General features: G+C 32.6%; 1 protein-coding gene across 1 annotated transcript in view; it reads left to right on the forward strand.

Moving 5' to 3' along the window:
• Positions 1–6,316: 6,316 nt before the first annotated feature.
• LOC128246699 (uncharacterized) overlaps positions 6,317–13,221 on the forward strand; it is a 58,368-nt gene continuing 51,463 nt past the window's right edge. The window contains exon 1 of the mRNA XM_052965050.1: positions 6,317–6,346. The gene's annotated coding sequence lies outside the window, so the exon portion shown is untranslated. The remainder of the gene's footprint in view (positions 6,347–13,221) is intronic.

Raw genomic sequence — 13,221 nt, forward strand, 5'->3', positions numbered from 1 at the left:
GGTAACGTTATTGACATTTTGATTTAAGACTTGAATTTAAGTTGTCCGTTCAAATGTCCGTTTCTGTCAGTTTCTAGCTCAGAAGGAGTTTATACACATTTTTAAACAAAATGTCTCCAACAGAACATATTGTGAACAAAAATGTCTCCAATGGAACACATTGTGAACAAAAATGTCTCCAACAAAACATAATATGAACAAAATTGTCTCTGGTAGAACATATTATGTACAAGAATGTCTCCGATAAAACACATTCTGAACAAGAATGTCTGCGATGGAATACATTGTGAACAAAAATGTCTCTAATGAAACACATTGTGAACACAAATGTCTCCAACAAAACATATTCTGAACAAGAATGTCTACGATAGAACACATTGTGAACAAAAATGTCTCCAACAAAACATTATATGAACAAAAATGTCTCTGATAGAACATATTCTGAACAAGAATTTCTTGCATACCGGACGTGTGTTTCCGGTCATGTGACCAGTGCTGGTAAAAACCCATCTTCCATACCCCATGTAAGATGAGTCACGTGCAACAACGCGCCAATTCTTATTTCATTTATTGTATTGTTTATGAAAAATATATTATGCCATTTCAATAAAGCGCAATCAAATATATATTTAAGCAAGACTTGTAATTAAAATTGAAAATAAATAATCGTAAAAAAACGCTATTTTTAGTTATTTAAAATTACTGCGCTCTCTGACGTCAGTAAACAATGTCGCACGCGCTTTTTGGTGTAATTGTACAAAAGTTCGTTTTCTACGTCATTTTTTCCACAAATTGATAAATTGTGATGTGCAAGAAAAAATATCAATCATGTCTTCTGGTCCGGAACGAAAAATCCGACCCTCAGGCACGCTGCGTGGCCGGTAACTCGGCAAGCCTCGTTACCGGGTTACGCACGTGCCCTCGGGTCGGATTTTTCTATCCGTACCGGAAACACATGATAGATACTTATAGTCTCCGATAGAACACATTGTGAACAAAGGTGTCTCCAACAAAACATATTAATGAAATAATGGAGAGAGTCTCTTTAAGTTAAAGAAAATGTTTTGAAGTCAAGTATGATGTGAATCGCTTTAGAGAATTACAAAGAATGTAACCTGAGCGTCCAAAATCATACAGTAGATAAGCATGTACAATGCGATTATTTCAGTATAAGGAAACTTTTCAAATACCTTAATACGTCAAAAAAGTATTCAGTTACCGCATTGGATGCAAGCTAAATAACTGAAATTTATGTGTTGAGGTTAATAAATATTGTGCGCTAACCACACTATACAAAAGGAGAACCTATCAAATTTCTACAATCCTTGAAAGCGTTTCATAAAACAACTAGTCTGGTTCCGTAGACGCTTAATACAGTATTGACTTTGAACAGTGCTTATATTTTAATTGTGTTGTGTTATTGCATTGATTTTATTAACTGTATTAATCTTGAAATTGAGGTCAAATAATTAAAGACAACTGCTTGATCCAAACAATGTTTTCATCATTCAATGCACATTCTAGCTGGTATCATGATTATTTTTAGGATGAATTTTACACAGTGTGTTGTAAAAATGACTCTGGTACACATGGAGTAAAACTCAAACGCATGGTATTAATCTCACATCTTCCCCTAAGTGTGATAATACCAGCGGAATAAATTACCTGTCAAAAATATATTGTTCCATACAAGCTTAAAAAGATTATTTTTTTACAAATATTATTTAATTCTGAAAATTGGCATATATTTAGATGCATTGATATGATAAATAAATTTGATAAGCAACACAAACACAAATTAAATGGTTAATATCATTTGTATTAATATTTATTATCATGCACAGTTTTCAAAAATAAATATACAGTTTCTTTGAACTATACCTAAAATCGGCACCGTTACTTTAGAACGTTGATTTAGTCAACGAGGTTTGGTGAACTCTATGGTCGACTTACATTTCCCGGTCACCAGTCTCATTCCACATATTGTTTTTCAAATAAACGGGTATGACTAAAATACGAAAATAGGCCATTTTCGCGAAAATAAGGTTATTTTTAATGAAAATAAGGTTATTTTTAATGAAAATGAAGTTATTTTCGCGAAAGACAGATTTTGATAAAAATCTGGTAAATTTTGTCGAAAATAACATTTATATATATATTATTTTTTTTATTTTTTTTTTTTGGGGGGGATAGGCTTTGGTTAAACTCTGAAAATAGGGTATACATGTTTTGGTGAAAATAACATTTTGGAAAAAAATGTAATTAGTTTTTGGATAAAATAAAGTTATTTTAGGGGAAATATGTTTTGGTAAAATTCTGAAAATAGGGTTAGTTTTGGCGAAAATAACATTTTTGACAAACATGTAGTTAGTTTATGGCTAAAATAAGGTATTTTCGCGAAAATAAGAATTTGGTAAAAATCTGGAAAGTTTTGGCGAAAATAACATTTTTTGAAAATTATGTACTTAGTTTTGGGATAAAATAAAGTTGTTTTCGCGAAAATGAGATTTTGGTTAAGATCTGGTAAGTTTTGGCGAAAATAGCATTTTCGACAAAATTATAAAGAGTTTATGGCTGAAATAAGGTATTTTCGCGAAAATAAGATTTTGGTTAAGATCTGGTAAGTTTTGGCGAAAATTACATTTTAGGCTCAGCCTGTCATATGCACAATGTCGGCATCCCCTTTAATATTTATGCAAAAAGCTATAGAAACAAGCTCAGTAGCAAAAAGTTTAAACATAAACCCGGTTTAGTGGCACTGGGCAAACGCCAAAGACATAGCACTCAAAATCACAAACAAGAAACATAGAACAGCACAAAAATCTACAAACAGCACAGGGAGTATATATATATATATATATATATATATATATATATATATATATATATTCCTTGTGCTGTTTGTAGAGTTATATATATATATATATATATATATATATATATATATATATATATATATATATATATATATATATATATATATATATATATATATATATATATATATAATACGGTTTCAAAGATAACATGAATTAGCAAAATCGGTTATAAGCAATAACGGTCTATAATTATGGGTCATTGTCATTAACTTAATCCGCTTAATGACAAACAAGTGTGTACCGTAATTCACCTAAGAGTTCGGACACCTTAAATTAATTATTTTTTTCGCTGTCCGAATACATAGAAAATTACCATTTTTACATTTTATTTACATGTTTGTTTAACCTGCATTTTTTCTTCATGTTTGCATTTTACCACTTATTAATTTTCAGTAGTAATCAATGGTCATAAACTTATTTATTACGCCTATAAGTGTAAATCCTTCATCAAGTTAATTAAAACACCATTTTATACATGCATTGAACTGAATAAACACATTCTATCGGCTTCAGATCAAAGAGTCACACTGTGTGACGTCACATAACTTACAGTTATACCCACGAGGATCGCGTGGAGAGCATGGACATTGCTATGCAGGATTAATGTATAACTGTACGATTATTGATTCTTACAGTCTATTAGTGAGGTACAAGTTTGAAAGTTTATTGGCAGATCGTTTTACAAACATGTCATGTCTATGTTTTCTTAATCCCTTGTTGTTTCTTTAATCCTACAATAAATATATCACACTTTCTTTTCAACAGGCAATAAATCGTTTAGGATGGGTAGTAACTAATTAACTTGTCACAGTGGTGTATACGGTTAGGTAATCTAGCCAGGCATTGTAAAGATAAAAATCAGTAATCTTAGTCTGTGAAACTTGGTAACTGTGAAAGTTATGATTGATGTCCTTTGGGTGTCCGAAAATTAGGTACGTAGAATAAATTATTTTGGAAAATAATTATGGGTGTCCGAATATTTAGAGTGTCCGAACTCTTAGGTGAATTACGGTATAACCGCTTTGGTGTTGCACATTTCGGAAGGAGGTGTGATCAACAGAAAACTGAACAGAACAGAACAGAAAATTTATTTTTGACTTAAGCATATAGTTATATAAAAATAACATGTCAAAATACTATCAATAATCATTGTTCATTTTTCTTAAAAACACAATTGTTTCGAAACACTAATGCTCCAGTCATATGTGTTGTGTAGACCAAATAAAAGTTTTTTTAATATTTTGGATAAAAAATTGTCATTTACGGCAACAGAATAAGGTATTTTTCCCATTTTTTAAAAATCTTATTTTTGCAAAAAGAACTTATATATATTATTCAAAAACTAACCACATAATTGTCAAAAATGTTATTTTCACCAAAACTAACCCTACTTTCAGATTTTTATCAAAATCTGATTTTCGCAAAAATAACTTTATTTTAGTCAAAACTATATACATTATTGTCAAAAAATGTTATTTTCGCCAAAACTAACCCTATTTTCATATTTATATCAGAACCTTATTTTCGCGAAAAAAACATTATTTTTGCCAAAAACTTACTATATTTTGGTCAAAAATGTTATTTTCGCCTAAAACTAACTTACGTATGTTCATATTTCTTTCAAAATCTTATTTTCGCGAAAATAACTTCATTTTTGCCCAAAACTTACTATATTTTGGTCAAAAATGTTATTTTCGCCAAAACTAACTCTAATTTCATCGATATTTCTTTCAAAATCTTATTTTCGCGAAAATAACTTTATTTTTATTAAAGTCAAAAAAGCTATTTTCGTATTTTAGTCATACCGAAATAAATTACAAATGCATCGATTTCAATCTGGATGCGTGCGCAAGCTGATGACGCATAAGCAGCTAGGCCATGGGCTTCCTAGTCAAATTGCCCCCAAGTCAAATAGACCCCAAGTCAAATAGCCCTCACTCACATTTTAAAATTGGTCAAATAGCCCCCCCCCCCAAAACGCCCCCACTTTTTTATTTTTTTATATGAATGCATACTTATTTTATTCCAAAACATTTTTAAACCTTTATTTTTTTTTTCAAAATGAAGTGCAATTAACGTTATTTGTATACTAATAAATCTGACAATTTTACCAAGTAAGAATATCAAACGTTTTAAAATATTACTTATAAATAATATATTAGTACATCAAATCTACATTTTATTCACATCTATGAATCAAAGTTTTCTTCAGACAAACAGAGTGTGAGTATAGCTAAAATCCTATGTATAATTCTTGTTTGAAACCATTAGATGTGTTGGATGAGTACCTAAATAGGAACACTTTCGGCACTATTTTTTAAATAATTTTAGTTAGACTTGCACCACAGCTACAACATTTTCCATCAGCATACTAGAATTCAAGACCAACTGGTTGATATAAATGGCATTTTTTCAAGATACTACCAATCTGCATGAAAGTACTTTATTAACCGCACAATCAAGGACTGCCATTTTCGTCCTTGGAATACCTAAATATGGAACAGTTTTAATTTGTTTTTATGTATTCTTTTAAAATTATTGCACCATGTTCTTTTTAAAGCTGCATTCTCACAGATTTACCGTTTTTACAACTTTTTTTATTTTTTGTCTATGAAAAAGATTTTTTCTTCGTAAATATCTGCAAACCAATGACAAAAGATTGCTGACCGCAGATTTGCATATTTCCGTTCGAAAATCAATGTTTTATGGCTTAAACCGTTACTAACGGTTTAAGAAAAATGCATAAAACATTTATTTTTGAACTTAAATATAAAAAATCTGCGATCTATTTTTTTGTCAGCAGTCTTATTTAACTGGTTTCATTGGATTTTCGCAAAAATCGGCTCGTTCAAAGACAAAAAATAATAATGTATCAATATGTGACTATTTACATTGTATTATGCTACAGGCTAAGAGAGGTGTACAGCAACTAACAAATGCATACTGATCGCCATGAAACACAGTATATATTGTAACATTGGTGCCATCTCTCGCACTACTTGCATTCCACTCCATGCTGCCTAGTCCCCACCTCCTTCTCACAATCTACACAAGGAAAGTCCATTTTGCAACCAAACACTCACAATTAATAAATATGACTTAATAGAAATAAAAAATCCAATATACACTTAGAAAATTGTCAATACGACTTAACAAACATGAATAATCCAATATATACTTTAAAAATTGTCATCCAGCACCACATTCATGAACAAATTTCCACAATGAAAGCTTTGCTAACAATCAATCATTTTAAACTAAATCTAAATTGTTATTAAAAATATCAAAGAGAAGGTGTGCAAACTAAATTATTTGAAGTCAGTTATTAAGCTTTTTTCCAAGTGGGGTCTATTTGACCAAAAGTGTGGGGGCTATTTGACCAAAATGGGGGCTATTTGACTTGGGGACTATTTGACCAGGTTCCGTTAAATGTTCGTCAGGTATTTGCTTTAATGGCGGCCGTGAATGTGAGTTTTGATTTTTTTAACACAATTCAACAACTTTTCAAATCAGCATCACATTATGTGTGTAATCAGAGACATTTAGGAAATGCAAAACCATATTAATTGAGTTTAATATTTGAAAATCATGTTTCATTTCACGTATAATTTCATGGTCCTGTTAGACCTGTTTATTACGCTTCTAACTGCTTTCGTTTTACGTGTACGTATACTGCTCAAACCTTGAAAGTCATTATCCCATTAAGACCTCCAAATAAACAATTACATATGTATATATACATACTGGTTAAAGAGGGGGAAAATAATAGATAAGTTATTAAAGGGAAAAAGGCTTAGAATTAACAAAATACGTTCTGATTATATCGCATAGATTCTACTGTACTCATTCATCCATAACGGAACTTGCACAAATGTCATGAATAGATGAAATTAGACTTGTTTATCATACATGTAGTTATACATATGAATTGTCATTCTCTATGACAAAAGTATTGCATTTTGGTTCAATTTATGTTTTATTGTTTTTATAGTAGGAAACCAGCCTTTCTATTATTAATTCACCAGTCAATTGTAACCACGGCCCCCCAGGTCCGGGGGTATACCAGGGAAATGGGCCGTGTTTTTGTCCTTTCAGGTGGCCCCGCAGTGCCGGGTGAATGCGGTGGTTTTGTCATCGCTTTAAATATAGTGGGGAATTGGCCTTACCTAGCGTCTCTGATGTGCGGGGGCATTTGGCGGAGAATTTACCATCTGTTCGTCCTCGCAGAGCGGGGAATTTAGCTGGGGTTGGCTGGACCAAAGTCACAGTCCTCGCTATTCCCCGGACCTGTGGAGGCCGTGGTTACAATTGACTGGTGCATAAGCTTTGTGAAAAATCATCTTGGTATCCCAGCGCATACTTATTTATAGGCTGTGAATCATAGTATTACTAAGTAACACATAATCATCAATTTGGTGTATGATTACAGGGCTTTTTCTATGGTATCCACGGGTCCAACTATCAGACCCATTCCCAAAGCAAAATATAAGAAATTTTTCCCAATCTTCAGAAAAAAACACCAATAAAAAAAAAAAATTTTTTTTTTTAGAAAGTCTTTTTATCTGTACTGGTTGACGGTACATTTCCGAACAGGGCACAAATCCCGAACACCAGCTAAAACACACGTTTGTTTACCGTGATCGATTATTCAATGATCTATATCAATACAAAGGCTTGCCTTGGTCACATTTGCGAAGTTTCATCTTGTTTTGTTGAGTATTTTTCTAAAAAAATGCCATTCAATGTTTATACCTTAAAGATCAAAATGTAGCACACGGGGGAATGACGTCAGAGGGCGCACGCGCATCTAGGTTTTGCAGTTATGTTGACCTACATTTATGATATTTATAAATAGAAATCACGCTTACATTTGAATTTCATGTTTTGAAAAACATCGGAAACTATAAATAACTTTGCAGCTAAGTGTTTATTTAATATATATAGCATACTTATTAATTATAATTGTATGACCATGTGTTTTCGCTTTTCAAGTGTTCGGTATTTGTGCCCTCCATAGCATAAATTTAAAGTTGATTTACTGCCTATAAAATTAACGATTTTTGACATAAAATTGATGAGATCATGAATCTGTACTTTGACAGATGTTGTCACATTAACCAAAAATGTTGCATACGCAATTTTAACTTGCTACTAGTGATGGGCAATCGGTTGAATTTTACAATCGATTATCGGTTACAATCGGAGACCATCAACCGATTAGACATCGGTTAAAATCGGATATTATAGAGCAGTGGTTGCTAGTGACATACTTGAAGGTAATGGGTATCACTTCGTCTCTGTAAGCTGAATTTAATGTATAAACCAAAGAATAGAACTTACATTTTTATTTTTCAGGAAACTAACAAACATAAAACAGAAAAAATATATATTTAAGTTAAAAAGAAAAAACATTATAAACTGAAATGTATACATCAGAAATTTCAAAGTCACCAGTATGAATCTACCAGTAAATGTTTGTTTAGAAATATTGTCTGGTCAATGAGATATCATATGGGTTCATTCTACATCTCTTCTTGCTCATCACCTGTGATCTAGTTACTGTATACCTTTTTTGCGTAAGCCTTTTTGCAAAGGCAACAATACGCCTTGCTTATGTCAAGGTTTTCTTTGGTTGGAGGTCCTGGTTTGATTTTTCTAAATGCAAAAAAGAGCCTGACTTTGGATTTTGCTTTTCCACCCACCAATTGTACAGCATATCATTGTCGTCTGCCATTCTTACGAATTGTACCCAAAGAAAAATGAGCAGAAATGTCGGCAAGATAAAAAATCGTAAATGAATACTGAGGAACCTCCCTTGATAAATTTGTTTGATATTCCGCGATAATCGATTATGATAATTTACAATCGATTATCGCCTGTTTTGAAGCTTTCCGATCAATTTTCGATTATAATCGATCATCGGCCCATCACTACTTGCTACAACAAAAACTCTCCGAAATAATTGTGAAAAACCTCAAAAAGTGTTTGGATTTGTGACCTTAGCCAGTATTGGTTCATTTGCAACATCCTAATAAGTCATGTCATGTAAAGTTTTTTTGATAATAGATCTCGGAAATCATTGATTTTCATCACATTCAGGATCAGTATGAAATATTATCTGTCATGATTTATTGCAATAGATATTTACAACCCAAGGATTGATATTTCAGCAATTTTGGGTCCTTTAAAGGGAAAATAAACTAATATTAAATCATTTCCTAATTCTCAGGAGACTACACAGCTTTTTCTTTTAACTGTAAAATTTCCCAATTTCGGTATTTTCACGACGCAAAATTTCCCAAAATGTCCAGGGTCTTTTTCCCAAAATGGCCAGAGAAAGCCCTGGATTATTTAGATATTAACAGTGACTCTGTGAGCTAAAAGGCTGTACTGTACCTTATTTTTACCACAATCTCATTAATTATTCTAACATGTCATGTAGATAAGTAAAGAGGGATTCTTTATTTCCTCCGATATGAAGAAACATGACTCATGATAATCAGAACATATACAAAGAAACATACAGTCTTATAGAATAAAACTTTACGTAAATGTTATACAACAAACATATAAATCGGGGTTAAGAAGGATAACTAACTATAAATACAATGAATAATACTGTACTATAACAATGCATCTACACATGTACTGAAAAAAAAGTGAATGAAGCATAATTTCATTTACCTTATCTGCTGATACCTGATACTACTATATATTATAGGCTGTAGGCCTGCATGGGAGTGGAACCTCCTACCCATAGATTGATAGTCAAGTGCGGTACCACTAGACCACGGATCAGCATCAATTCAATCATTCTCATTCACCAGAGTGATGATGCTATGGGTTCCATAGATTGTATTTATAACGAGAGGGTTGAGAGTGGTCTAGTGAAATAGGTGTCCGCCTCTCACCCAAGAGGCTGTGGGTTTGATCCCCATCAGGGTGAGAATGGTCTAGTGGTTTAGGTGCCCGCCTCTCACCCAAGGGGTTCAATCCCCACCAGGGGTACTTTTTCATGGCCTCTCAAAATGGACACAGTACTGGTTTCTGCCCAGGAAACGGACCCGGGAGTGATTCTATAAGCTTAACTTTCGTCACAATCAAGCTAAAATAAATTCGTATATACTAATTGAACCTGCGATTGGAGGTCGAAATTGTATTTTTGCCCAATGGGATGACAGTATTTTTAAAATATGCAGTACATTCACTTAAGGGTCATTTTCAGATAAATGGAAAGAATTACGTCCATCACTTTTTGAACTAAAATATTTGTTCTGTATTGCAATAAAGCTATAATATTATGAGTATTTAGGTCTAATTGACAGTAAGTGCATAGGACAGATAACTTAAAGTTTGTTAAATTTCAAAATTTGATATTTTTTATAAATTTGAAAAAATATGTCCATGATTTCAACCCTCCTTAAGTCACGCGAAAAAAGGGTTGTGTCAAAACCTACTCGTGCGTAATTGTATGTGTTGTTGATGGAAGTTATTGTATTTATATTGAAAATAAAATGTTTTATCTCTATATATATGTGTTTTCTTTATATAATCATCGTAAGATAATATATTTTGACAAGCTTCAAAAATTGTAAAACGGGCGTGATGGCGTCTGTCCAAAAAATTACCAGTTTAAGTGAACTTGAATTTCATTTTCAACAACGTCTCATTCACGCAATATTCATCGATGGGTGAAAGGATATGTACATGTCATGAAAAAGGCACGATGTTTTAACTTTACCGAAAATTTCCATTCAGAAAAACCATTTCACGATAACGCGTCGTATATCTGTCCATATCGTTACGTCCATGTGTAGTGGAATTTTCCATTCCTAATCAAATATGCAGAACTGCATATGCGAGCTATTACGTCATGTGTACGTAAACAAGGATATTTTCTTCACACGTGGTGTCTCATTGTTTTTCCTGGATATGATGGCGGAGTCTATGGTAAGTTTTCAATGTCGGTCCACAAGTTTTTCAGAATTACTGCCGTAACAAAAATTTGTTTCATGTGATTTCGAAAAGCATGCGCAATGTACGTAATTGACGATCTTTTGCACTTCATTATGATCGATAAAAATACAAATTCAATAAGTAAAGGCGTTCATAACATTTAACCACGCCGTTTTAATGCTTGTTTATGACACGGGAGTAACTATTTGGACTAAATATGATCTTGGAGGCGTGACTGGCGATCGTATTTTGAATTGTTTAGTACTACGCTCAAACACTCGATGCAATATCGCAGCTGGACACCAATATTAAACAGAAACTTACTTAATTGAACTAAATTCTAGAAAACGAGTCTCAGCTGGAGGAAAGAAAATGTACGTAATGATAACGGCAGTTACGTATTGACACAGTAGTTTCCATACAACAGTTACGTTTGACCGACACATTGAAGTAGTCTAGATTCAAACTTTATGGTCGATCACATTCTGAACTATTTGAAACAAATATGTCTTTTAAAAAATGTATTGCTAGTTTAAAGTTATTTGATCATAATTTATGTGATATAGACATAAATTTACCAACACTAACGACATATTGAACTGTAAATTTACTTGAATACATACGGGCATTATTTATTGACTGTATTTTGTATATGTACATTACTAAAAGTGGATAAGGACATTACAAGGTATAGATAACTTCATAGAAAATTGTAAACCATATCATTAAATATATACATTGTATGTCTCCTTATCTACTTTTAGTAATGTATATATACATGTGTTTCAAGAATCTTGCATTTTGTCATAGTATGTATTATCATTGTAGGTTGTGGCGACTCCTGCAGATATGGAAGCTATGCCAGCTGTTGGTTTATGGGTCCAGTACTTCAAGAAAGTTAGGGATGCCCTTTGGTCTCTGGAGGAAAAAAACATTTTTTCTTGATCTTCAAAATGTCTCAAGACGTCTAGAACCACCCTCACTCACTGCAGCAGGATCAAGATTTTACTATAAACTCAAACTTTAATAAATGCAAATGACTAACACCAGTAATTTTCAACTGCATGTTGACAAAACAAAGTATGACTTTTTCAACTTGATACATCATTCGTGTTTACCCGAATCCGTTGTCCAATCAGGGATCGAGAAATTGCAAATTTTCGGGCGATTTATTTCATGAAGTCACCATTTATAGACTATTAATTATTAAGTATTTCATTATGTCTGCGCATGTCACACCCCCATTTGTTCGCACCTTCCCAAGAGCTATATAAATTTAAGTTTGGAGTTGATAGGTGATCAATGACAACAATAGCTATACCGTAATCTCGATCTGTGATTGAACAACAGATTCGGGTTAACACTAAACATTTTAGTGTCTAATAAGATACAAATTCATGAATTAAGTTGCCAAGCTTGAATTTGTATCTTATTAGACACTAACTAGTACTCAGCTGACATTTCAAGTCTTAAATTGACCTATATATGCCTGATGATAAATTCGTGTAAAATAAAGTTTCAACTCTGTTCAATAGTGTTGGCTATTTATCTTTGACTCTGTATTTATCTTGTAAATATTTTAGTATTATAACCTCCAAGACACACCTGACATGCGGATTTGTGTTCTAGACACATTAAATTGGTGTTGTAACAGACGATCAGTTTCAGCCTAACCACTCGTTCGTGGTTATTAAAACTTTAAACGGTTTTATGTGTAGTTTTTGTTAAAACATGTAGTTTTTGTAAAAACATATAGTTTTTGTTAAAACAATTGGGAATACTGTATAACTTGTTTTTTTTGAAAGATTGCATGTCAGGTGTGTTTCGTCCTAATATAGTTTGTGACCCATACAGTGTATCCAGGACTCGTCAGTTAGAGAAACACCATTAACTTGAGTCAACACAAAAGAAACTGTAAACTATAATTAAACAAAATTTATTAAATGTGATTAGATCATGGCAGTAGTACTCAAGCTTACAAGGTTCATCCACACAGTTAGGGCACAGTTGAGACATCTGCATGTCTTAAAAGACAATTTTTGAATAGATCTGAAAGAGGCAATTTACATGCCTGCAATTTCCAGATCTATCTAGCTAGTATTTGTTGAATTTCTTGAGTTTGAACCAGGCCTTAAAATAGTGTGTTTCGCTTGTGGAATTCTGAACTCGCCACAATGATCTACCACTGGGCTTAAGCAAAAGGTTGATGTAATGTAAATGATGAAATAAAACAAGAAATGTTCAACAAAACATAACTAGGAACAATAAAAAAACGGTCTAAAAGGGGCTTTTCATTTAGTATAAACAGTACTAATTTACCTTAGAATGATTCTGAGGAAATGTAGTAAATCTGGGAAAACAGTACTAAGCAATTATGGCTAAAGTT

This window comes from Mya arenaria, chromosome 9 (assembly GCF_026914265.1).
Source record: "Mya arenaria isolate MELC-2E11 chromosome 9, ASM2691426v1".
Classification (NCBI taxonomy): domain Eukaryota; kingdom Metazoa; phylum Mollusca; class Bivalvia; order Myida; family Myidae; genus Mya; species Mya arenaria.